This window comes from Peromyscus californicus, unplaced genomic scaffold (assembly GCF_007827085.1).
Source record: "Peromyscus californicus insignis strain IS unplaced genomic scaffold, ASM782708v3 Scaffold_22__1_contigs__length_63687245, whole genome shotgun sequence".
Classification (NCBI taxonomy): domain Eukaryota; kingdom Metazoa; phylum Chordata; class Mammalia; order Rodentia; family Cricetidae; genus Peromyscus; species Peromyscus californicus.
In genome coordinates this window covers 38,806,826-38,834,171 of record NW_026294525.1, presented here as the reverse complement: position 1 = coordinate 38,834,171, position 27,346 = coordinate 38,806,826, and the positions used below count along the sequence as shown (strand labels likewise).

General features: G+C 39.3%; 1 protein-coding gene and 1 pseudogene across 4 annotated transcripts in view; one reads left to right on the top strand and one right to left on the bottom strand.

Moving 5' to 3' along the window:
* Window positions 1-27,346, top strand: part of Nkain2 (sodium/potassium transporting ATPase interacting 2) — a 1,070,529-nt gene that overhangs the window by 890,886 nt on the left and 152,297 nt on the right. The gene's annotated exons all lie outside the window — the stretch shown is intronic.
* On the bottom strand, window positions 1,069-5,419 carry LOC128118563 (40S ribosomal protein S3a-like; annotated as a pseudogene).

The following is a 27,346-nucleotide window of genomic DNA, read 5'->3' as shown; positions in this document are numbered from 1 at the left end:
AAGCCTTCCCCGCGGACTGAGATAAACCTGGTAGACTCAGTCCAGGTAGGTCCAGTCCCCTCCTCCCAGGCCGAGCCAAGCGATCCTGCATAGGCCCCAGGTTTCAAACAGCCAACTCATGCAATGATCACAGGACCCAGTCCCACTGCCTGGATGCCTCCCAAACAGATCAAGCCAATCAACTGTCTCACCCATTCAGAGGGCCTGATCCAGTTGGTGACCCCTCAGCCATTGGTTCATAGTTCATGTGTTTCCATTTGTTTGGCTATTTGTCCCTGTGCTTTATCCAACCTTGGTCTCAACAATTCTCGCTCATATAAACCCTCCTTATTCTCGCTAATTGGACTCCCAGAGATCCACCCGGGGCCTAGCCATGGATCTCTGCATCCAGATCCCTCAGTAGTTGGATGGGGTTTCTAGCACGACAATTAGGGTGTTTGGCCATCCCATCACCAGAGTAGGTCAGTTCGGGCTGTCTCTCGACCATTGCCAGCAGTCTGTTGTGTGGGTATCTTTGTGGATTTCTGTGGGCCTCTCTAGCACTTTGCTTCTTCCTATTCTCATGTGGTCTTCATTTACCATGGTCTCCTATTCCTTGTTCTCCCTCTCTGTTGTTGATCCAGCTGGGATCTCCCACTCCCCCAAGCTCTCTTTCCCTCGACCCTCGCCTTTCATTACCCCCACTCATGTCCAGGCTATTCATGTAGATCTCTTTCATTTCTCTGTCATTGGGCGATCCCTGTGTCTTTCTTGGGGTCCCATTTTCCAGGTAGCCTCCCTGGTGATGTGAGTAGCAGTCCAGTCATCCTTGTTCCACATCTAGTATCCTCCTATGAGTGAGTACATACCATGTTTTCTTTCTGAGTCTGGGTTACCTCACTCAGGATGATTTTTTTCTAGATCCATCCATTTGTCTGCAAACCTCATGATGTCATTGTTTTTTTTTTCTCAGTTTAAAAAATGACTTCTCTCTCTCTCTCTCTCTCTCTCTCTCTCTCTCTCTCTCTCTCTCTCTCTCTCTCTCTCTCTCTCCCCCTCCCTCTTTAACCATCACCAACAGGACTCTCTTTCACTATTTAACATCTGGATTTTAAACAGATTCTTGGGCTAATAGTCCATATACATACACATCAGCTTGTTCAACTTTAGCACCTGTCTTGTCGCTGGTAGCTTTTCCAGAACTGCCACCTTCACCATGGAGCTCCATGAGTTTTCCCAATTCAAACTTGGGTTCTTTGGGGTTTTTACTTTTCTAATGAAGACATTATGAAGAAAATAAATAGACTAGCAAGACTTTTCTGTCTTTTCCAATGCTGTCTGGAACCACTTCCTTCAATCATTTGTCTGCATGTTTTGGGCCATGATTTCCAATATCTTCTTCCAGATCTGGCTGACCTGTTGATGCCATACATACGGCATCTTGAGTATCTGATTGTTGGATCTTTTTTTAGTGAAACCAACACAGAGCAGGTGGAGCAAATAACTACCTGTTGTCTTGACATCAACATGAGCTTTAATCACAGCCTGCTGCTTTTTGACAACGGGACACATTTTGTCTCAGGTAAGATCCACACCATGAAAGTTAGTTAGACAGGTTTTGACATCAACATACTCAGCAAGTAACTTGAATTTCCTAAATGCAAATTCATCATTCTTTACATCAGCAAGTCTGTCTTCAAATATATAACCCTTGAGGCCATCAAATGCAATTTTGGTTCCTTAAATCCTGATGATTAGTGTTTTTCAAATGTTTCTAATATTGAACATACACAGAGTTTTCACATCATACCAATAATTTCTTAGAAAATGTACCAAGCACTTCCTCTTTGACTCCCTTTCTGCCCCCTTTCTTCAGGCATTTGTTCTTGCTGACCACTATGGTGCTGCTCAGAGCGCCAACAAATCCTTGTTCTCTTAATGGCTGTTGACTCTAGCCCCAGAAACCAAAGTTACCATTTCATTTTGAGCCTTTCTAGGTAAGCTAGAATATATAATTGAATTGTATATTAATCTGTGGGCAATCCAGGTAGTTACAAATTGAACTTATTTAAACACAGAGGACAAATGACTTTAACATGAAACTACAAATACTACACAATATTTTGTTCTATCTCAACAATGAACACGGTTGTTTAAAAAGACAGAGAACCGTTCTAAGTATTTGTGATGTATGGTAGAATGTCATTATTAATGCCTATACCAGTAGCCAGATTCTTATTATGAAGAACATTCCAATGACCATCTCTTTGTGCCTCATTAACAGCCTTTCTCAGCACTTACAGATATTGCTCTGAAACCCTGAGAACAGAGATGAAAGCATCACAACTCTGCAGTGATGCATGCCTCTAGCTAATGGGGGATATCAAGCCCTGCAAGCCAGGAAAGGAAGCTGCTTCCATTATCTTCACTTTCATCATCATGGTGATGGTTCTTAGGAATATCAAGCATGAAATCATTCCCTGCCAAAGCTGTCTACAGCTGTGTTTAATGTGGGACCTGCTTCTGTCTCCTTCACCTTTTGAAGGCTTTAAGAAGAATTTTCGGGCAACAGCTCTTATGCATTATTTTGTTAAATTATTTCTGCTTCCAGATCTTGTCAATCAATTGTATTTCTGCTTTACAATATTTAACTCTGAACAGTGCTTTTAACTCTGGTTGAAGTTTTGGAAGAAGGAAGAGAAGAAAAGAAGACCATTAGTTAGAATGCCTCTTTGCTCAGTAAAAGAGCAGACAGCAAGGTTTGTCTTAAATGAGAACTTTCAGTGCACTTAGTACTCTTTGGAATTCTCTGGCATCCCTTTGCTGTCTTTGGCTCTTCTCGGTATTTTGGTTTGCCCCCTTCTCTATATCATTTCAGATAGATTCTCTTTGAGTTTGTGATTGGTATGCCAAACTCAGCTCTTACATTGAATAGAGAATTTGTCAATTCAATTATTGTGTTCTTCAGCTCCCATTTTTGTTTGGTTCCTTTTTTTGTATTTTCATCTCTTAGTAAATATTCTCATTTGGCTCACAGATAATTTTTCTGAGATGCTAAGCTTATTTATGATGATTATTTTGAATTGAATTGTCAGATACTTCATATATCATCATGCCCTTAGGATCAGTTTCTGTAGGTATACTTTGTTCATGTGCCATGGCATCATATTTGTCTGTATACCTTGTAACTTTCATTCCATGAATTTAAAAACATAGAAACTTTTCCCAAACACCAAATAGTTGGCTGCATAGAGATTAGAGAATCTCCTTAAACATTTTCTCTGTGTGTGTCCTCATTGTTGCTCTGCTTGGGTATCCAGAAATGATAGGAACTTGGCAGTTGCTCTAAGAATAGCCCATACTCTCTTGTTCCCTTGAGATGTGTCCATAACACTACAGGTTCTCTGAAGTTGTCGCAAACTGTCCAGCTCTCTTTTATTACCAGTGGCCTCTAGAGTATGTCCATTCCCATCAGAACTACAAAGCAGGCACAGGAGGAGCCAGTCAGAATCACCCACTCCCCAACCTGATTATTATACAAACTCAAAATTCTTTTCCTCCCCACAGAAAAGCTGGGAGTTCTAAGTGTTTTTGCCCTCCAATTCTGTCATGGGCCAGAGGAAGGACTGTGTTAGGTATGTATAGAACATTCTAAAGCATCACTTGTGTTTTAAGTGGACCTCAGTTTGCTGCTGGTTGCTATCAGCAGTGAGGTACAGACAAGACAGAAGCCATTAAAGAGTCTACCAAAACATCTGGTAAGTAGAACCAAGTTTCAATCTTCTCTTCCTTTCCCTCAGAAAAGCCAGGAGCTGGAAGCTTTTGCCCAATCATGCTACTCACTCCAGTGAAGCTTGGGGACAGACTATGATGAGTGAAAATGATAAAATTTCCTAGTGTTTTGATGCAGCTAGTTTTACATTCAAATGCAGCACAGGAATCTTTCGACTAGTTTCTGGATTCCTAACAAAGGGGATTGTTTCATAGACTGTTGTGTAATTGTCTGTCTGCTTGGGGAAGAGTGCCTGGGACTCAGTATTCTACCCTCTTAATAATGTCACCTCCCTTAATTCATAAGAATAAATAGTGAAGATAAATTGAAAGTATTCATTTCTTAAGTAGCACTGGTGTCATTTCTTGTTGCTGTTAAGAGTGAAAGAAGCAGGCAGGATTATTGTGGGAAAAGGAGTAGTAGTGATATTTGCGATTTTTACAAAGAGGTTAAGAAATTCAAGATAATAGAAGCTGAAACTTAGTGTTTAAATGTGCTTTAATCAATAGAAAAAAGCAGTGGCCTCCTCAGTACGTATGAACACAAGATGTCATTGCTTATTCCTTTTGCTGAGCCACCAAAAACATCTAACTACTCTTTCATTGACTTCATTTTTCTATCAGCTGATAGTGGGTGTTCTTTTTGCTATAGTGAAGATTCACCCAGAATAATTTAGTTATAAGTAAATAAAGCCCAAACTGGATGACAGTCTAAGTAAGGGCTTTAAAGGATAAATAGAAGGTGACATTCACCAATTATAAAAGACATTTCTTCTTAAGAATTTGCTGGAGACCATCTAAGAAGTGCTGGTTCATCTGGCTTTATAGAAGGAGAAAGAAGCAAATGCTGTTCCAGTTGATGGTACCTTGACCAGAGTATATTAAACATTGGTCTATCAAAAACAAGCATAAGTCAGAAAATGACATTTAAATCTAGTATTAATAAAAAAAAAAAAACTCGCTATTCATACAACCATTCAGAATTGCTCAAGACCCTTCCAGTGAGAGCACTCAAATCTGTTTGTAGCTAGAGTTTTCCTGCCTGGCCCACAGGTGAGAGAGTCAGGACAAATCTCTCTCACCCGCCAGTCCCACAGCTGCTCAGACCCAACCAAGTAAACACAGAGACTTATATTGCTTACAAACTGTATGGCCGTGGCAGGCTTCTTGCTAACGGTTCTTATATCTTAAATTAATCCACTTCTATAAATCTATACCTTGCCACATGGCTCGTGGCTTACCGGCATCTTCACATTGCTGCTTGTCATGGCGGAGGCTGGCAGTGTCTCTTTCTGCCTTCCTGTTCTCTCAATTCTCCTCTCTTTTAGTCCCACCTATACTTCCTGCCTGGCCACTGGCCAATCAGTGTTTTATTTACTGACCAATCAGAGCATACATTTGACATACAGACCATCCCACAGCATCTGTTCATTTCAGAACGGGATTTCTTTGTATCTATCTTTAGGGTCCGCCATAGTACAGTGACATCAACATCAGATTTCATACCAAAGTTTCGAGTTTTACTTCTGAGTGGCATTTAACTGTCAAGAGGCTTGCCCTAAATGAACAAACTAAAATATGTTCATTGATTGAAATAGGAAATGCATGCATGCAAAAACAAAAATCACCCATACAAGTCGACAAATGAATTGCAGGGCAGCCAATGGTTCCAAATATTAATTTCTCTTGTTTTTAGTTAACGCTTTCACAGGAAGATACACAAAATTTTAATAGAATGAATTTCTCAGTTGTGTGGAGATAGAACTGTAGTAAATTTTACAGTGACTGCCTCTTTCCTTATAAATACAGTAAGATAACTACCTTTAATTAGTACTGGTAATAAAACAAAATGATAAAAAAGGCAAACTAACAAAAACAAGAAATGTATTTTAAATACATTTAAATCTAACTTTGAACTCTGAAAAAATAAGCTAAAATATCTAGATAGATAGCATTATAGAAGAAGCTCTATTAGATAATTCCATTCAAAATATTACTTTCAAGAGCCAAAATTCTGGAACAGACCATACAAACCATTCAGCATAATTTCTGTTTTGTTGACAAGAAAAGAGGTTCACAGCTTATTCCAGGATCAGGATCATAAGCAAGCTTCCCCATGGACACATTCAAACATTGCTTCTCTTTATGTAGAAAGAAATAGTATATTTGGAAAATGTTATGGCTTTGTTTGTCAAACCAAGGCCTATAAAACTCATGTTGGCTGTTGAAAAAGTTGAAGGTGGACAGTGTTTGCTTTTAGAAGCCGCACATTCTTCCCTTCAGTTTTCCTTTTAAGCCTAGTCCTAAATTTCATTCTATCTCATGTTTTCTTCCAAAGGACATGAAGGGCAGGACACCTTTACAGCCCTCACAAGCCACTTCTGCCTTCCAGGAATGGATTTGCTTTAGTGACTCTGTATTACGGTACTATAAGCCCACTGTTATGTTTGGAAATACAAGTTATCCAATGAGAAGGTTTAATTTATTACCTCTCATAGGGAAAACCATTTCCAAGTCAATATGGGAGCCTAGAATGAGCAAAAGTCTTCAGAACAAACAGGAATGAATTTTAATAGAAGAGTATTGCCCTGGGCAGGAAATGAGGGTTGGTTTTTGGCAAGGGGAGAATATTTTATTTTTAAAATATCCTACTTTTGTGAATATAATATAATAACATCATTTCCATCTTCATTTTCTCCCTCCAAATCCTCCCATGCATCCCTCCTTGCTCTCTTTCAAATTTATGTTCTTTTTCTTTAGTTGTTGTTACATGTGTTTGTATACATACATACATATACAAATACATGTGTGTTCCTAAAATCTTAACTACACCCTGCTCACTCTGTGTATGTTTTTAAGACTGACTGATACCGAGTGACCAATTGGTGTGCTCCTCTCTGAGGAAGAATGCTTTCAAAGCATTCTCTGAACCATTACTTGTGGCCCAACTAGTTTTTCCTCACACTCGAAAGCTTTGCAAGACAGTAATGATATGTGCATCATTATCACCAATTCGGATTGAAATTCAGGCTGTCAAAGACTTTCAAAAGCTCTTGCATTAAATAATGCTCATTTACTAAAATGAGACTGAGAATGAGACTTGTGCTTGAAGTTCGTAGGAGTTTTGGAAGACAAGCAACTGTTGTGGCCAATGGAAATCAACCATGGGATGTCAGCTGCAACAGGCTTTGTTCTATCTTTTCTTTTGTTGCTTTTCTACACAGCTCCTTTTCTCCAGGATAAATGCTCTTAGCTGCACCAATGAGAGATGAAATGTGCCTTTTTCTATCTCTGTAATGTCAGCAACTGAAAAATGATGCCTTTTTCCAAAATAAACACAACTCCAAATGTTATTCAAATCACAGGTTTGGAGTTTGCTGATTTTGTTAAAGCTTGTCTCCTCTGAAAGACACTCTACCTGCATGTGTTGCAAATAGATGGACATCTTATGACAGGAAGAACTGTGTCTGGCAAAAGAATCTGACACATTCAATGCTTAGGTTCACTTGTGACTTTCAAACCAAGGGCTGACATTGCAAATCCTGAGTCCACTGAAGGGTTTGTCTCTGTACCTGGGAGATGACAGTGTTCACTCTGTAACCAAAGGCAGAAGACAAGAGTCTCAAACCACTGTCCACCTTGCTGAGACTACAGTTAGCAAAAGGGAGATCTACCTGAACCCTTTTTATCCTTTTCCAGAGAGGCAAGACTGCAATACGCAGTTTGATTGTACATCCTGTTACTGCTTAGACCTTCATTTCTTTTACTGTACTTTGTTTGCTTGTATTCTTTAGTTTATTTATTTATATCTTCATTTTATTCACTCTATCAATTTCTTCCTTACCCTAATTTTGGACATGTTTTTCTTTTTATTGAAAAAAAACTTGATACAATATATTCTGATCATGCTTTTCTTCTTCCCCAGCACCCATCCCCCTTCCTTCCCACCTTCTTGACAACCTTTAAAAAAATAAACACAAACAATAACAAAAAGAAACACACTAGAAAAATAAAATAAAATAAAAAAACAAAAAATAGAAGCCAAAATATACCAGCAAAAGGCCAATAATGATGAAAAGTGCCCAAACAAAGAAATATGAAACAAAAAGTTTACAAAAATACCATTGAATTTATTTTGTGCTGGCCATCTACTTCTGGGCATAGGGCCTTCCCTGAAGTATGGTTAATATACCCAGTAAGACTCCATTGGAAAAAGCTAACTTTTTTATTTGTAAGCAGGCATCAATTGCAGATAGTTTCTAGTTTAGGGGTAGAGGCTCCTGTCATTTCCCCTTTACAGCACTGAAACCCCATCTGACATGAATCTTTGCAGGCCCTGAGCATGCTGCCACAGTCTCTGTGAGTTCCCATGCTCATCAATCTTGTTGTGTCTGGAAGACACTGTTTCCTTGGAGTCATCCATCACCTCTGGCTCTCACAATCTTTCTGCTTTCTCTTCCTCCTAAATCTCTGAGCTCTGAGTGGAGGGGTTTGATGAAGACATCCCATTTAGGAATGAATGTTCCAAAATCTCTCTCACTGTCTGCAAACTGTCCAATTGTGGGTTTCTGTGTTAATTCTCACCTACCGCAAGAAGTTTCTCTGATGATGCCTGAGTACCAAGGCATTGATTTGAATCCCAGCCTGGTGTGGCCACAAGAAATCCCAGGTTGAAAGTATTTCTGGGTATCTGTGCAGACAAAAAGGAATGGAGATGAGCTAGAAGGGAAGTATTTTACTGAATTTTGTAATTAAAGAGCAAGATTCTATGCAAGAAATAGATGCAGAGCCTGGAGAGATAACAGTTAAAAGAGTACCCAGATTCAGTTCCCAGCACTCACATCAGGTGGCTCATCACTACCTATAACTCCACCTCCAGATGATTCCAGAGTCTGTAGACACCTGCATTCAAATGTACATAGCTCACTCTCATACACACACACACACACACACACACACACACACACACACACACACACACACACACACAATTAAAATAAAAAAAGAAAAATTTAAGAAATGATACAAATGGAGCTTCAGGAGAACTACAACTGGAGCTTTCTAGACTACTTTTATTTTCAGTACATAGGGATCTTAGAATGAGATCACCAAAGAATGACTGCCATATTTAAAGGCACAGATCAGTTCTCTGCCTGTCAGATGCCTGTGTTCTATTAGCTACTCTTGAAGACTCACCTGAACAATGGGCCAGCCACAACCAGCATTTTTCTTTACAAGATCCTGGTATATAGGCCTATTACTATTGAAATCTTTCTTGTTCCCTGAAGTGTAAATCTAATTAATCTTATCAATAAAAACCAGGAGTCAGATACCAGGGTAATAACCTGAAAGATCAGAAAAACAGAGGAGCAGCCACCAGTGACTTTTTACTTCTCGGGATCCTCTGACCAAAAAAGGCTCAGATCCTATCTCTGCCCTGCCTTATCACTTCCTCACTCTTCCCGAGTGCTGGGATTAAAAGCTTGAGGCACTACCACCTGGCCACTATGGTTAACTAGTGGCTAGCTCCGCCCTCTGATCTCTAGGCAAGCATTTTCAGAACACAAACAAAATATCATACAACATTTACCCTTTTTGTCTAAATAAAAAAGAGGTTTTAACTAACATAGAAAAACTACATACAATAAGTACAATAAATATATATAAATACATACAGGCAATAATTACATTAACAATTTCTAGTCCATTAGCATTTGACAAATTCAGAGAAAATACTCCATTATCTATCCTATCATGATGAGTCCACAGTGTTGTACCTAATTCACTTTCTATCCTAACTTGCATTACCAACCCAAAACTATCTTTTGATGTCTTTCAACCTTATACACTTACATCTTTTTAGCGAGGTTTCTTTTTGAGTCTTATAACACAAAAAAACTATAACTATCTAGTCTTCAACTCAATCTGAGACCTGAGAAGAATATATTACCTGAGTAAACAGGAAGTGCAGAGCATACAACTTCCAAAATTAAGAAATGACAGAAACAGCTGAATGCCTGGACAGTCACCCAAGGTTCCTCTGCAACATTGGGGATCCAACTCTGGCCTACAGACCTAGCATATCTGACAGACTTTCCTGTGAAGCTGGAAATTTTGAAGGACTGTCCTACCTTGTTTTGGCAAAGTTCAGCAGTCACCTTTCTTGCATCTTGCTGATCCAGTTTGGACCATAACTATTAGCAGTTGAAGGAAGGGCAGTTCTCTGCCCACATGACTAGCTTTTGCCATAAAGGAAACAAACTCCATATGAAGTTTCATCAATGCCCATCATCCTCTTTGAAGTAATTGGTGCTGTCAGGAGCAGATGTGTCTCACTGTCCAGAAAAGTCTAAGTCATTAAAACATTTTAAATGTCATATTCTGTAGGTCTTTGAAGTGTTTGAAGATTGCCTATCTATCTGAAATATATCTCTGTATGAGCTTGAAAACATACCTAACATGACTATGGGTTTGCTATTAAAGATGACTATTAATCTTCATTTCTTAATTATATATTACATTTTTAAATGAGCTGTATAAACATAATACCTAAACAAGAGTAGAAATATACATAGAGTATAACAACATTTACTTTGAATTTGTATCAATAAACTAAAATTCATACCAATATAAAATATGTAAGACTAATAGTTGTTTTTTGGATTAAAGTAGATTCAGTAATCCTTTTATCCTATCATTTCTATATCCCCACTTTTTCTTTTCAGAACAATATCCTTTAATCTAGCTTACTTTGTCTAGCTTTTTTCATGACCGTTATCCATAACAACTTGTAACCAATCCCCCTAAACTATGACAAACATTCATAATTTATTTTTGGGAATGTAGGCATAGTTCTCTAGACTACTTTCTGTTGATTGGGGACACTAGTAATCTTTGGGGAGCCCTGAGAAAATTTGGGATTATGGTCAAGTTCTGACTGGAGTAGTCTGTGAGGCTGGATCATCTCAGTCAGCAGCCTTGAAACTGTTCTAGATGTAGAACTCAGAGGAAATTGCAACAGAGGCACTCTGAAATGTTGTATCATCTGGGCCATCCACTTTCATTGGAGATTTTTCAGGGGGTCTTCCTTGATCAAACCTGATTTTGCATAAGCCAGAATGAATCCAGAATCTCTAATTTCCTGTGGAAATAAAAGCAGAACCTCTTTCCCAAAGTAACATATCTTTTGACTTAAATTTTGAAGTCAAGATATTTTTTAAATATATGGGTTGGTTTAATCTAGCAGCTTTCATAATCAAATGTCTCTTGGCAGTTATTTGTTCATAGTAGTGAAAAATTTAAAGACAACACAATAACATACAGTATCTAGACTCTATGCATTTTCTGTCTTTACATGGCTTATTATATTTTTTATTACTCTATTTGTTTTTAAGGACTTTCTGTACCCTTTTTCTTTTCTCTCCCAAGCCTACATATATTTTTAAACACACTGTAACCTGTTTAGAGCGTTTTTTCATCTGAATCTGTCTTTACTGCATATCTCTATCTTCTTCTGACCGCATGAGCCTTTAAATTGCTAAGCAGGCATGGCTAGGACCATGGCTTCACCCCATTCCTTGGTTCTGAGAGCCTAGCTTCATGGCAGAGGTACCAGTGTGCCAAGTTTATTGCCTCAATTCTGGGAAGTTTCTGGGTCCATGTATCACTGAGTAGTACCCTACTCACTGCTCATAAAACCCATTTAAGTGCTTTGTAGTAGGGTCTCTTAAAAGAGCCATGTGGTTTTTGCCACTAGCACTGAGTCAGGAAGCCATCTCTTAAAGGATCAACACCTCTGCTGGTCACTAGCAAACAGCCTATCCGAGAAAAAACGGTTACCAAGAAGCTGAGTTTGACTTCATTTTTGTGTGTTTACAATCCTTTTTAAAGCTTTTTTAGGCTTTATGCAGAAATTGTTGCTGAACATTTGGATGCCAGATGAAGCATAAATGTAATTAATCTTACCAATAAAAACCAGGAGTCAGATATCAGGGTAATAACTTGAAAGATCAGAAAAGCAGAGGAGTAGCCACCACTGACTTCTTACCTCTCCAGATCCTCTGACCAAAAAAGGCTCAGATCCTGTCTCTGCCCTACCTTATCATTTTTAACCCTGAGTGCTGGGATTAAAGGCATGAGCCGCCACCACCACCTGGCCTCTGTGGTTAACCAGTGGTTATCTCTGCCCTCAGACCTCCAGGCAAGCTTTACTTGTCAGAACACAAAAATTATGACACAACAGTTCCCCCTTCACTATACCACCCACTCTGCTGTTGGCTGGCCCCCATTATCTAAATTAAAAAAGATCAATTATGAAGAGATCCAAAAGAAGACAAATGTAAATGGAGCTCATTAACATATCAAATAGTTAAGCTTTATGTTTTCTTGGCAAGCTAGTAGTATGCATCATTACCTTGTTTGAGAGACAATTCCTTGATTACTAGAAAAACTGAAGAAACCCAAGATTCACCTGGTCTGCCTATACATTCAGCCAGTTTTTCAGCAGATGTTTTAAAATGTTTTGTGTCAGCTTTTCTGTTGTTATTGTAACCAAATACCTGTCCTAAACAACTTTAGAGAGGAAAATGTTCCTTAGGATCAGGATTTTAGAGGTCAGAATTCATCGTGCTGCAAAGCTTTCTCAAGACAGAGAGAGACCGCCTAATGTAGCTGGCTTTCTCTCTTTCTGCCTTTTATTCCAACCAGGGCCCCATCCAATGGGATGATGTAGCCCACATTCATTTCGACCAGGTTAATCCTGTCTGGAATCATAGATACACCCAAGTGTGTGCTTTAAATAAGCTACGGTCTTCTCTACCTGATTGGGTTGACAATTGAGATTAGCTCTATAATATGTTCAATTGGAACATATTAATACATACATGAAGCTACCTTTTGAGGGTTGTCGTCCAGCCTTTCTTTAGTGTGTTTGCTTTGTCTTCCGTCTTCCATCACACAGATATTTCCCTGGGCAGTGATCAAACTCATCAAATATTGCCTATTGAGGCGTGCTCGTGTATAGCCTTGCTCAAAATATATATATATTCATCATGGCACTCAGAAATACACCCCAGTATTTATTCTTAAATACATTATTGTTTCTTACATTTAGGCCTTTTAATTCGTTGCCAGTTAAATTTCAAAATGGTATAACTTGAAGAGTAATTCTTTTTTTTTTCTCTAAAGTATTGACTACTTGTCCCCAACTACTTGAGAGAACAACACCTATGGACTGGCGTCATCTCTGTCATAGCATCTCACTCTGAGTTTACTTCCAGGCTTTCAGCTCTGTTCTACAGATCTGCTTGGTGACTCTTGGATTTATCCTTGACTGCTGCATATACTGTGGCTTTGTAATATAGTTTGGTTTTATTATAAATTTATAGCTAACATACAAAATACTGGATTTCTTTTTAATATTTTCATATGTATCATTATGTTTGTTCTAATTCACTCCCAATGGACTTCCTCCTCCACCCTTGTTTGGTTCCCATCCTTCAACCAAATAGTATTTCCTTCAGCTGTCACATCGCATACCTTCCAACACCTTCTCTCTGTATCTCCTCTCATTCACTTTAAATAGCTTCCTCTCCTCTCTTAGCTCATGCCCCTTCTTTAAATATAGATTCTGCACGTGAGAGAAAACAGATTGTTTTTCTCAATCTAACATCATTAGCTAAATGTAATGATCTCCACTTCCATCAATTTTTTCTACAAATGTCATAATTTAATTCTTTATGTCTGAATAATAATTCATTATGTTTATATACAACATTTTCTTTATTGATTCATCTGTTGAAGGATACCTAGGCAACTTCTATAACTTGGCTATTTTTATAGTATCACAATATGCACAGATATAATGATGTCTCTGTAGCATGCTGAATTAAGTTCCTATGGTAAATGCTTGGGAGTTTAGAGCTGGATCATAGATGTTTGTTACAGTTTTAGTTTAAGGAAACCTCTGTGTTTATATTCATGTGGTTTAACTCATTTAAATCCCTACCAGAAATGTATGAACAGTCCTTTAACAACACAGCTTCTCCAGCATTTGTTGTTGTTTGTTTTTAATGATGGCTTGTGTGAAAGGGTGATATAAAAATCTCCATGTAATTTTAATTTTCATTTCACCTATGGTTAAGGATTTGTGGGGGTTTTAGTGTACATATTAGCTATCTGTGATTCATTGTTTTTTAAAATGCTATTCATTTCATTTAGTTATTTATTGATTGGATTAGTTGAGGCCCTGATTGCTTTCAAGTTCTTTATGTATTAGGTATATTAATCCTTTATTTGGTATACAACTAGTAAAGATTTTCTCATCTGCTATAGTCTTTCTCCTCACTCTATAATTTTCTTTGTGATATAGAAGTTTTCTAATTTCATGAAATGCCATATATCAACTATTTGGATTATTTCCTGAAATATTAGAGTCATTTTTAGAAAAGTCATATGACCTATCCAAGTTAAGCCAAGAGAATCTAGACAGTTCGGTCTTATAAGAAGCAATGAGACAAAGCAGTAATGAGGGTTTTCCCGATTACAAAGAAAACAGAAAAGAAACAGAAGCCCATGACCGGATGGACTCACCATGAAATTCTACCACATAGTTAGAGATGGATGAAGATCAATTCCCTTCAAATTATTGTATGAAACAGGAATATGTGGAACCCTATCAAACACATTTGCAAAGCCAGTGTTATGCCAATTCCAAACCCAGGTAATAATACAACACAAAAAGAAAATTAAGACCAATATCTACTTTAAAATGGATACAAACAGTCTCAATAAAATAATTGCAAATGGAATTCATCATTGAAAAATATCATACATTGTGACTAAACTGACTTCATTACAAAGATGCAAGAATGGTTTAATTTGTGCAAATAGATAAATGTAATACGTTGTGTAAATATACACAGAAACCAGTCCAGTAGATGCACAAAAGTGTATGGTGAAGGTCAACAGCCTTCCTTATTAAAATATCTAAAGAAATTAAGAATAGAAGGACCATAACTCAATATAACACAAGTATACACAAAGCAAGTTTGACCATGCTCCAATGAGTATATGGGCAACACAAATCAGACTTCTGTATTTCTTTTTCTTTCTTTGGGGAGTGGGCAAGGGTGGAAAGGTAGACCTTGGAGGAATAGGAAGCAAGTGTGATCATGGTGCCTTGTATTAAATTCCCAAATAATTAATAAAAATATTATTTCTTCCTGGTGGCTTATGGTCATGTTCTAATTCATGGCTTTTGTTAAGAAAATGTATGGGTGGTTTAGTGTTAATCTCTATATATACATAAAACCCTATCACACATTTGTCTGTTGCTAACTCTGAAAATCTACATCTTGCAGCCTCATCAGCTACTGGTAGTTGAGGCTATATTAAGATCCAATCCTAATACACAATCCTATAATTTAACTCTAACATTAACTATATGTACCACCGATGGCCCTGTTTTATTAACATTGCAACAAATGTAATCCAGAACTTGATTTATATATTTATTTCTATGGCCAACTGCAAAACAGAATTTGTTTCAACATCTTGTGTGTATCCTAAGAATATTGTCATCTCTGAGATAAATCATACCATCTGTCTTCTTCATTTGAAGTAAATGTTATGGTTTTTATAAATACATTTCAGAGTATAGATTATATGTTATTCAAATTTCTGAAATTTATTCAATAATACAATAGTTTGATGCATAATGTTGTATTTTAATTGCAATTTTTAGCTAAATATCATTTTCTCATGCTTGCTATAAAATTATGAAGTATTCAAACAGAGAAAATTTTAAACATTGTGCCATTCTGGTTTTTGTGCTGATTTCTCAAAAATATATAGTTTTTTCTCTGCTTCAATAGATGGAACTAAAGAGTAGATAAAGAGATATATGGAATTAGAAAACATCTATAATTGGATACCACATAGAACCCCACTGGTTTCCTTTCCATGTCAGAAAAGTGTTCTTGTTTCTGGTAATTCTATCATTCTCAGTACACTTACCTATAAACAGATGGGAAAACAAAAATAGAAATATTCTTGAGAAGTCATTTATATTCAGAATTGATATTTTGACCTCAATGAAGCAAATAAGCATGCAGGAAGGACCACAGTGGAAAAGAAGAACAGAAGGAGAAAAATAGCAGAGGAAATGGAAGGTGTGTGTGTGTGTCTGTGTGTGTGTGTGTGTGTGTGTGTGTCTGTGTGTCTGTAGAAAAGACCACAGATTGGAACATGATGCACTTACTTTTTATAGAGGCTAAGACTTATCTCCAATTCCCAAAGCATTTATATACACATGTTAATCCAAGACTTTCACTTAGGTATAAAATGACTGGTGTTATACTCACAGAAAAGGGTGAATAGATTTCAAGGACAAAAACTATCAGGAAATAGCTTATCATTAAATGGAAACCAGACAGTGATAATCACAAGGTGAGCAGCATCCGGTGCAGCAAGAGGAACTGCATGGTCATAAGCCACAAAGTATCAAACTGTTCTTGGAAAGATGCTGCTGCCACTATATTCTTGAGAGTGGTCACAGTATTAATACATTCAACCATTTCTGATATATAAAAAGGGCCACAATATTCACTGGGGACATAAACATGAGAAATCTTGCATTAATTGAAATTTTAACATAAAGCTTTAAGATGGAGGCCAATGCCAATTGCAGCAACTCACAGCCAATGCCTATAGAGGAACTCACAGCCAATACCAATACAAGGACTCAAAACAATGCCCATGTGGGATTTCAGACCCAATGCCTACACAGGAACTCACAGCCATTACCTAAATAGGAACTCATAGCCAATGCCTATCCAGCAATTCACAGCCAATGCTTATACAGGAACTCACAACCAAGGCCTATACAGGAAGTCACAACCAATGTCTTTACAGGAACTCATAGCCAATGCCAACACAGTAATTCACAACCAATGCCTATATAGGAACTCACAGTCAGTGACTGTATAGGAACTCACAACCAATATCTATGCAAAAACTCACAGCCAATGTCAATGAAGGCACTCACAGCCAAAGTCAATACAGTAGCTCACAGCAATGCCTATACAGGAACTCACAGCCAAAGCCAATACAGTAGCTCACAGCAAGGCCTACACAGGAACTCACAGCCAATGTCAATACAAGAACTCACAGTCAATACCTACACAGGAACTCATAGCCAATGCCTATACAGCAACTCACAACCAGAGCCAACACAGTAACTCACAGACAGTGTCAATACAGGAAATCACAGCCAGTGTCAATACAGGAACTCATAGCTGTACCAGGCTTTCTTTTGGGGCCACCAACCAGCTCCCAGTCAAGACAAAGAGACTTCTTATTAATTATGAATGCTCAGCCTTATCTTAGATATTATTTTAGTCTGTTGCTCTTTATCTACATTTTGCATCAGGGCTTTTTACCTTTCTGCATATCTTACTTTTCTGCTGTCTCCATGTCTGGCTGGTGGCTACCTGGCTTCTGGCCCCAGGTATGCCCCTCCTCCCTCATTCTCTTCTCCTTCTTCTCTCCAGCCTAAATTTCCCCTCCTACTTATTCTCTCTGCCCACCAGCTCCACCTATCCCTCTCCGGCCTAGCTATTGGCTGTTCAGCTTTTTATTAGGCCAAACAGGGGCCTCGGGCAGGCAAGGTGAAACAAATGTAGCACATTTTTACAAAATTAAACGAATGCAGCACAAACAAATGTAACACAGCCTTACAACCTTAACAAAGGCAGCAGAAACAAATGTAACACACCTTTACACAGATGAAGTAACATTCCCCAACATAAACAAATGTAACACATCTTTGCCCAGTTAAAATAATATTCCACAACACGTAGCCAATCCCTAAACAGGAAGTCACAACCAATCCCTATACAGGAACTTACAACCAAAGTCTATACATGAACTTACCAATGCTCATTCAGTGACTTACAGCAATTCCTACACAGGAACCCACAGCCAATGCCTATATAGGAAATCAGCAATGCCTATGCAGGAACTCACCAAGGCCTATACAGGAGGAATTTACAGCCAATACCTGCACAAGAGTTCACAGCCATAGCCCCTCTCAATGTCAACTTGGTGTTATATCTAGAAAGAACTATGTAAGCAAAACAACATTTTAAGTTACTTCAATCTAAAAAGAAAATGCTCATACTTGGGATAAGATGTAAGCAGAAATTTGCCAGACTTCAATGTTATGCCTATTGATTTTATTTCAAAGGGGGTACAAATCGATGATCTCTCATACTAAGATTGCTATGTCCTCATTTAAAATCAGTGCCAAATCTCATAAAGGAATTAAGACTCTGTAAAATACTATTCTTTTAAAATGTTCAGAGATTAATAAGTCTCCCTCCACCGTAGGCACAGAGAATCCAGCTAGCATGGATTACCTCTGCTTCAGACAAGTCCTGATCTCAATGTGAAACCACATCAGCTGAGGAAGTGGCTCCTGCAGAGCTATCCTTTGTGCTTGCCTCGCTGTGGGTGGTGATACATTCGACCGTGCAGTCACCTTATGCCATGATGAGTTTTCACCTCTCTAAGGGAATATACACTGTTCTCGGACCAAGTTTAGGCATGATTTCTCACCCCATCCTCTTCCTCAAACATATTTTGGAACAAACAGAGGCAAGTGCTTGGTGGATGAAATATATTCTATACCTTTGCCAAAACGAAAAGAGCCATCCATGGCAACTGGTCATTCAGTCCTGCAGTTACCTGCCATTACTGGGACAAGGGTCATTCATTCCGGCTCCATTTAATGTAGCCAGAGAGAACAGAAACCTGTGTGCCTCGGGGCTACCAGCTGTCTAAGTGATCCACTGGAGATGTTCAATGAGACTTTGCAACCTCCTGGGTTTTTTTTTAAATATATATATCATCTTAATAATGATGGGGCTGTGAGGTTCTTTGTTGTTATTGTTGTTGTTTTTGTTGTTGTTTGTGAGATTTTCCTCCTTTCCCTCTCTTCACACTGTTCATGTGTGTCTCCCATGCCTGGAGAAGCTGCCCTGTTTGCTCGGAGTTGACTGAACAAGGGAGTTTGGCCATGCATCTAGGTGGCACGAAGCTGATGAGGAGCTCAGAGGGACAGGAGCGGCATGTGAAGCCAACTCTTCTGGGAGGCTCAGACAGCAGTATCACACGCTCCAACCAGCCTCCCGGCCAGCTGCTTGACTAGTGTGCAGGCAGCAGATTGTGTGGCAGCCCCATAGATCCTATTTGAACTTGGATTCTTCAGAAAGCCAGATGGAAAAGCTAACTCCCACCCCATATTGTCCTCCAATCGAAGTATCTTCTCATGGCCCGGCTCCCTTAGAAGCATGAGTTTGTTTTGTTTTGTTTGTTATAAATTTATTTATTTATATTATATCCCAGCCACAGTTTTCCCTCCCTCTTCTCCTCCCAGCCCCTTCCTCCCCAACTCTATTCTATTCCCACCCCCCCAATCCACTCCTCCATTTCTGTTTAGGGAAGGACAGGTCTCCCATGAGTATCAACACAATGTGGCATATCAAATTGCAGTAAGACTAAGCACCTCCCCATGTATTAGGGCTGGGCAAGGTGACCCAGTATGGGGAATAGGGTTCAAAAAAAAAAACAAAACAGTAAAAGAGTCAGAGACAGCTCTTGCTGTGAGGCATCCCAAAAGAGGACCAAGTCACATAATTGTAACATATATGCAGAGTGCCTAGGTCAGTCCCATGCAGGCTCCCTGGTTGTTGGTTCAGTCTCTGTGAGCCCCATGAGCCCAGGTTAGATGATTCCTGTGGGTTTTCATGTGATGTTCTTGACCCCTGTGGTTCTTACAATCCTTCCCCCCCCCCCCTTCTGTGGGATGCTCCGAACTCCAAATAGTATTTGGCTGTAGGTCTCTGCATCTGTTTTCCTCAGTTGCTGGATGAAGCCTCTCTGATGACAATTGGGCTAGGCACCAAGCTGGTCACAGGAGATGGCCAGTTCAGGCTACATATCCACTATTGCTAGGATTCTTAGCTAGGGTCATCCTTATAGATTCCTGGGAGATTTCCTGAAAGGTTTTTACCTGACCCCCAAATGCCCCTTCTTTCCAATAGTCTCTTTCAGTACTCTCCCCGTCTGCCCCAACCTGATGGCTCATGTTCCCATCCCAAACTGCCCTCCATCCACTGTGGGAACCCACAGAAGCTTCATAGTGAGAAATTACCCAGGGTCAGAGAATCTGAGCTTGCTTAACCCAGCAGGTCTACATAATGGGATGATTTGGTCACGAGCATGTTTACCAGGTGTGTGGAAGGGTCTACACTTGGCTGTACGGTGTGCTTTGATCTCGCAATGGGGAGGTCTTTTGCCTCTCCCATTGGCGTGTTATAAAAAGCCCTTTTCAATAAAGAACAAGGCTGTTGAGTATTGATCCAGGCTCTCCTGAAGCGATCCTGTATTTCTGTCTTTCTTCTCATCTTCTAGGTCTCTCTTTCTATCAGATATTTCCTCATTCCTCTCTCCTCCACCTAAGAATTCTTCAAAAGGTAGGAGCTGGACTCCCACAATCCACTCACAAAATCTCTTCTATTTCCCCTTCCCAGAGAACTCTGGTGCTCCCCACCCATCTCCTTGTTACCTAATCTTTCTGAGTCTGTGGATTGTAGCATAATTATCCTTTATTTACAGCTAATATCCACTTATGAATGAGTACATACCATGTTTGACTTTCTCAGTCTGAGTTACCTCACTCAGGATGATTTTTTTCTAATTCCATCCATTTGCTGTAGAATATTAATTTAAGATACGTTACATTTGTTTATGACATGGAATATTTGTTTAATGACACAAAGATGTGTTGCATTCTTGTATGTTGCATTGGTTTAACTCTGTAAAGCTGTGTTACTTTGCCTGCCTAAAATACCTGATTGGTCTAATAAAGAGATGAATGGCCAATAGCTAGGCAGCAGAGAGAAATCATTGGGTCTGGCAGGCAGAGAGAATAAACAGGAGGAGAAATCTAGGAAAGAGAGTGAGGAGAAGAGAAACAAGAAAAGGAGAAGGAGTGGAGGACTCTAGGAGCCAGCTAGCCATAGAGTGGCTGGAAAGAAGGAAAGAAAAATATATAGAATGAAGAAAGGTAAAAAGCCCAGAGACAAAACATAGTTAAAGAGAAACAGGATAATTTAAGGTAGAAAAGCTGGCTAGAAACAAGCCAAGCTAAAACCAAGCATTCATAAGTAAAAATAAGCCTCCATGTATTTATTTGGGAGCTGGGTCGTGGGCCCCCAAAGAATAAAAAAAAAATTAAATCCAACACATCCATTTGCCTTCAAATTTCCTTGTGACCTTGTTTTTAACATCTGAGTAATACTCCATTGTGCAAATGTACCACGTTTTCTTTATCCATTCCTTGGTTGAGGTTGAGGGACATCTAGGTTGTTTCCAGGTTCTGGCTATTACAAATAAAGCTGCTATGAACATAGTTGAGCAGGTGTTATTGTGGTATGATTGGGCATCCTTTGGGTATACCTAAGAGTAGTATAGCTGGGTCTTGTGGTAGATTGATTCCCAGTTTTCTGAAAAGCCTCCATACTGACTTCCAAAGTGATTGTACAAGTTTGCATTCCTGCAAGCAATGGAGGAATGCTCCCCTTCTCCACATCCATTCCAGCATGAGCTGTTGGTTGTGTTTTTTTATCTTAGCAGTTCTGACAAGTGTAAGATGGAATCTCAGAGAAGTTTTGATTTGCATTTCCCTGATGGCTAAGGATGTTGAACATCTCCTTAAGTTTTTCTCAGCCATTTGAGATTCTTCTGTTAAGAATTCTCTGTTAAGATCTGTACTGCACTTTTTAATTGGATTAATTGGTTTGTTGACACCTAGTTTCTTCAGTTCTTTAAATATTTTGGAAATCAGTCCTCTGTCAGATGTGGGGATGGTGAAGATCTTTTCCAGTTCTGTAGGCTGCTGTTTTGTCCTATTGGCAATATCCTTTGCCTTATAGAAACTTTCAATCTCATGAGGTCCCATATATCAATCATTGATCTTAGTGCCTGTGCTATTGATGTTCTGTTCAGGAAGTTGTCTCCTGTGCCAATGCAGTCCAGATTATTTCCCACTTTCTCTTCTATCAGGTTCAGACTATGCGGATTTATGTTGAGGTCTTTGATACACTTGGACTTGAGTTTTGTGCAGGGTGATAGATACGGATCTATTTGCATTCTTCTACATGCCAACATCCAGTTAGCCCAACACCATTTGTTGAAGATGCTGTCTTTTTTTCCATGGTATAATTTTGGATTCTATGTCAAAAATCAGGTGTCCATAAGTGTGTGGGTTTACATCTGGGTCTTCAATTCGATTCATTTGACCCACCTGTCTATTTTTATGCCAATACCATGTGGTTTTTATTACTATAGCTCTGTAGTAGAGCTTGAAATCAGGGATGGTGATACCTCCAGAAGTTCTTTTATTGTACAGGATTGTTATAGCTATCCTGGGTTTTTTGTTTTTCCATATTGAATTGACTATTGTTCTTCCAAGATCTGTAAAGAATTGTGTTGGGATTTTTAATGAAGATTGCATTGAATCTGTCAATTGCTTTTGGTAAGATGTCCATTTTTACTATGTTAACTCTACTGATCCATGAGTTTAGGAGATCTTTCCATCTTCTGATTCCTTCTCCAAATTCTTCCTTCAAAGACTTGAAGTTCTTATCATACAGGTCTTTCACTTGCTTGGTTAAAATTACACCAAAATATTTTATATTATTTGAGGCTATTGCAGAGGGCATTGATCCTCTGATTTCTTTGGAAAGGAAGAAGTCAAAGTAACATTATTCACAGATAATATGAAAGTATACATAAATGACCCCTAAAACTCTACCAGGGAACTCTTACAGCTAATAAACACCCTTAGTCAAGTGGCTGGATACAAGATTAACTAAAAAAAAAATCAGTAGCCCTCTTACATACAAATGATAAATGGACTGAGAAAAAAACTGAGCTTTTAATATAGCGTTACTAGATACAAGACATAGCTCTGACATTCACCAGATCTGTGCATTTGATTATACTCTCACCACCATTCTCATCCATTTAAAGAAAATATGGTTCCTTATGAGTGAAACTGCTATGCATATCCATGTGCAGGTTTACTGCCTTGGGCTTCTTTAAATCTTAAGAAGATTTGCTTTGGTTTGTTTTCCTTGTGCTCCTCCTTACTGTGGGGTTCTTCCTACCCAGCCTCAGCTCATGATTCACCTTAAACTGAGACCTCACCCCCAATGGCCACCATGGCGGTTTCATCACAGGGCACCACACATCTGAGTAGTATAACCGCTTTCGCCACCATCATACTGACCCCACTTCCTCCCTTTTCTGTTCTGTCACTCTAGACATTACAATCACTCTTCATCCCAAGTATCTTGGCTCATACTGTGCTGTGGATTCCTTCCGCTGGTCGGTCATACCAGCTTCAAATATTAAGAACCATTGTCCAATCATTCCAAGTCACTCTCCCAACTTTTCACTGTGTCTGATTTGTTTAAAATGATGGGGAAAAAGGAAGGCGGGAGGGAAAGAAAGAAGTGCGGGAGGGAGAAATAGAGAGAGGGAGGTGGGGAGAAAGAGGAGAGGAAAGGAAAGGAAACAAACTAAGCCACAACTTCACATTTCTGTTTAAATATCATCCCCATGCTTTCCAAAACGCAATATGAGAAACATTGATCCCACAAGTGATGTTAGGTTCATCTTCACCTCTACATTTTTTGGTGTATGTGTTATGGTTAGAGTGTTCAAATATCCTGTATCACACCTCCCGAGAGGCCTCTGAAACTACCCTTTCATCTCCATTGACCCGATGGCAATCTCTGCTCTAATCACTGCGCTCCAGATCCACTTTTACTTCATTTCCTTTTAACCTCCCTGCTCTCATCTATCTCCTTCCCAATCAGCACAAAATAGTGCTGCCAGAACCAGGTTTGTTTCCTGACACGCCTCAAACCCTGCCTTTGCTCCCTGTCACTGATATATGAAATTCAAATTCTTTACAATTGATTTTCTGGCACTTTTGGATGAGTATTTTTTTTTCTCTTGGAGTTCAGACAAGCTGAGGTCAATGGCTGGCTGTGCTGTTTCCGTCTCTATAACCATAATGTCAGGTTGTGTGGCGACTGGTTCCCACGTTGATGGAAAATCTAGATTTCTCTTTTCTCATTTCTTCCGAACCTGTAATTTGTAGCGCTTAGCATAATTTGAACTCATCACAGTTCTCCACTTCATAATGTATATGTTAAGAAATTTTGCAGGGAGTCACGTGACTTCTTCAGGGGACAAGGCCTGAGAATAGCACAAACAAGGCCCTGGAGAAAACCTTGGCCCACCTGGCAAAGCCTGTGGACAGTTCGCTGCATAATTCTGGGAATGACTCTGGCAGTATAGTGTGCTACCTGCTCTGCTTACCTTTGCTCTGCAAGCCATATTGCTGACTGCCTCTAATTTCACTTCCTCAGTCATGGATAAAAACGCTATCACGAAAGGAAAACTTCCCCCTGAAGACTCCTCCGAGTGAGCCAAAGGGATGCTGTTAAAAACATACAGTGGACCTGATTTGGCCCCTAAAGCCTTTGAGGTTTCAGGTGAGACCATGAATTCAGGCTCCTTAAGAAGAGGATTGAGCCCCTCCAACGTGCCCTGTGACTAGCCTGAAGGAGTCACAATAGTTCATGAAGTTTCATGTTACATATTCACATAACTGTTCTGGGGAGAATGATTTGTAACCACAAGAGTCTTGGAGAAATGCTAATAAATAGATGATGTCAAGAGTTAATGGGCACAGACTAGAGACAGGGAATGAAGCAGAATCATAGAAGCCCACAGTTCTCTCGTAGCTGTGCCAATACCCTAAGAAGTTGAGAGGAGAAGGACATGAGAACAAGGGGTAAGCAGTGCCAACCATTAAGAGTAAGTTTTCCAAGTCATGTTGCCTACAGGATAAATAGAAAGCTCTGGAAGAGGTAGAGTAGTCCAGAATGTAGAGTGAATTGATCCAGCTTCGGCTGGTGAGTTGATTGTGAGAACTGACCCTACAAGATGTAAATATTAACCACTAGAGACAAAGCTGTCTCTCACCCCGCATAATGCTGCCACCTGGGCACACTGTCCTACCTGTAGGTGTGCCTAGGTAGAAAACTTCCTTTGTCGCTTCCAACACTGCATATGCTTCTACCATTAGCTATGGATCAAATTGGTAATGGTCACAGGTGGGAAGTTGGGGAACGGAAGAGGAAAGAAGCAGAGGAACCAACTGGTAATTATCGTCACCATTTTTAGAAATGTAAAGGAACAAACCTGATTGCAAAACTGTTCAAGCAAACCATTGAAATTGTATAAACAAAAATGACCCAGGCTATCGGGGACCACTTGTTTGAAACAGGTAGTCACAGTTTCTTCCTTGCGCCAACTTCACACATCCATCCCAGGTCATCGGAGATAGGCGTACAGCAAAGTTTTGATCTGCTGAGGTTGAGATATAGCTAGCTCATCCATCAAAAGTGTCTGTGCTCTTGCAGAGGACACGGGTTAGGTTCCCAGCACCCACACGGCAACTCAGAGCCATCAGTAACTACAGTTCCAGGGAATCCAACACCCCTTTCTAGTTTCTGTGAACACTGCATGGATATGTGCACACAGTGCTCGTACATATTTGCAGGCAAACATTTATGCACATGAAATAAAGATGAAATATTTTTAAAGAAGAAATCTTGATGTAGCCTTACACTTAACACTTAGCTTCTAGCTCAAATCACACTGCTACGAAAGTATCCACTTGGAAAGGTGCTAAGCGCAGGTCTTTTTACATATGAAATATATGTCCTGCCCTCCAGAATATATTCTAGATTTAAAAAAGAAAGAGAGATCGGTTAACCAAGTATCTCAAGATGGTGGTAAAAGCTGAAATTGCTGAAATAAAGCCCAACCACTGAACACTTAACTCTCCCTGGGGAGATGAGAGACAAGACAAGGATGGAAGGAGGCAGAAGTCATCCCGGGTGAGAACTGAGGGATATGGAGGTATCTGTGATAATACGTGAGGGGTCGGGGGAAGAAAGGCCAGGTGTTTTGGAAAGCAAAAGTCTGGCAGTTGGAGTGAGGGCATGAGGAGAATCCTGCCAGGAGAAACCATTGCATTCCAGGATGCTTATGTGAGCACAATTTGCCCCATTCCTTAATCCCTGTTAATTATACACTTTCTCCTAAGGACTACAGGAAAGCACACAGAAGACCCCCAAAGGAAGCAGGTGATAGAAATAAAGAAATGTTTAGAAATAGTATTGTCAAAAGAAAAAGTCAGTAGCTCAAAGCAATTCCAATAAATCTTCTTTTCATGTGCTCTGTCCTGCTATTCTATGCTATGCTGACAAGAGTTTTAGGCATTTGTTGAAAAGTATATGTCTGCCTTATGTGGGATACTGACACTTAATACATGGCATTTGATTAAGCCACTAGATATGCGTGTCTGTAAATCTTTACTGAGCACTTTCTTTAGCAATGTATAATGAACTGGTTTGTGCAATGGCGCCCACAAAGTACTGTCGTGGCACATGTGGTGAGGAGGAAGAGTGGCTGAGGCTCACTCATGCAATCACGAAAATGAAGCCATCGCAATCAAGCTGTCTACAAAGCAGCGTTCTGTTCTTCCATCCATTAACGATGTGCCCCATCCCTCTCAGCTCTGTATCAATGACAGAGGCAGTGTTATTTACCAACTGGAACTAACAGCAGTAAATTAGCACCAGCTGATGAGGAGACATTTGCCCAATGAACTTTATGTTCCCCCATTGAATCCATTTACTCTTGCTGTTCCTGCTTTGCAACATGACTTCCCTAGAAAGCACTCCTCCCTTCAGTCTCTGTGTTGGAAACAGACAACAGCTTGAAGCCAGCAGCTGCTCCTGAACAAAACAGGTAGAGGGGCAAGAAAGGATGCTGGATCCCTAGTAATAAGCACATCATGACATAATTACAGTAAGTCTCCCAAGTGACCTGTACACATTCTGGTGCCATATGGTTATTTTCGGTACAGGAAATGTGTAGCCAGGAGCCATACTTTAATCTAACCACTTTCCACTGTATTTCTGAGAGCATGAAATTGATTTTTTTATCCAGGAAATTAACATGAATATTTATTGACTGAGAAAAGACTATGTTTGTACAGCTAGCCAAATGTGCCAGGATATTTGATATATATATTTGCATTTTTATTAGCCAAAAATACATAAATCTTTGAATAGAATTTTGCTTCTTTTGTTGTATAGCTGTTGAAATTTGTTTGTTCTTCTTTGAGCTCCAGTAGTACTTCATAATACATAATACATATAATATAATGTAATATATATGTCATATCATATATATCTTCCAAGTTCTTCCCCTTTCTTTCTTTGAATTACAGTGTTTTAGTGGTACATATAAATATTATTTTATATTTCTTCTAATGCTTTCATTTGATTTTTACAAACTTTGCCCACTATTGTCTTATAGTCAGAATAGAGAAAAATGGATTTTTAGTGCAGGTAATACTGTGCTTCAGTATTAATAATTTCAT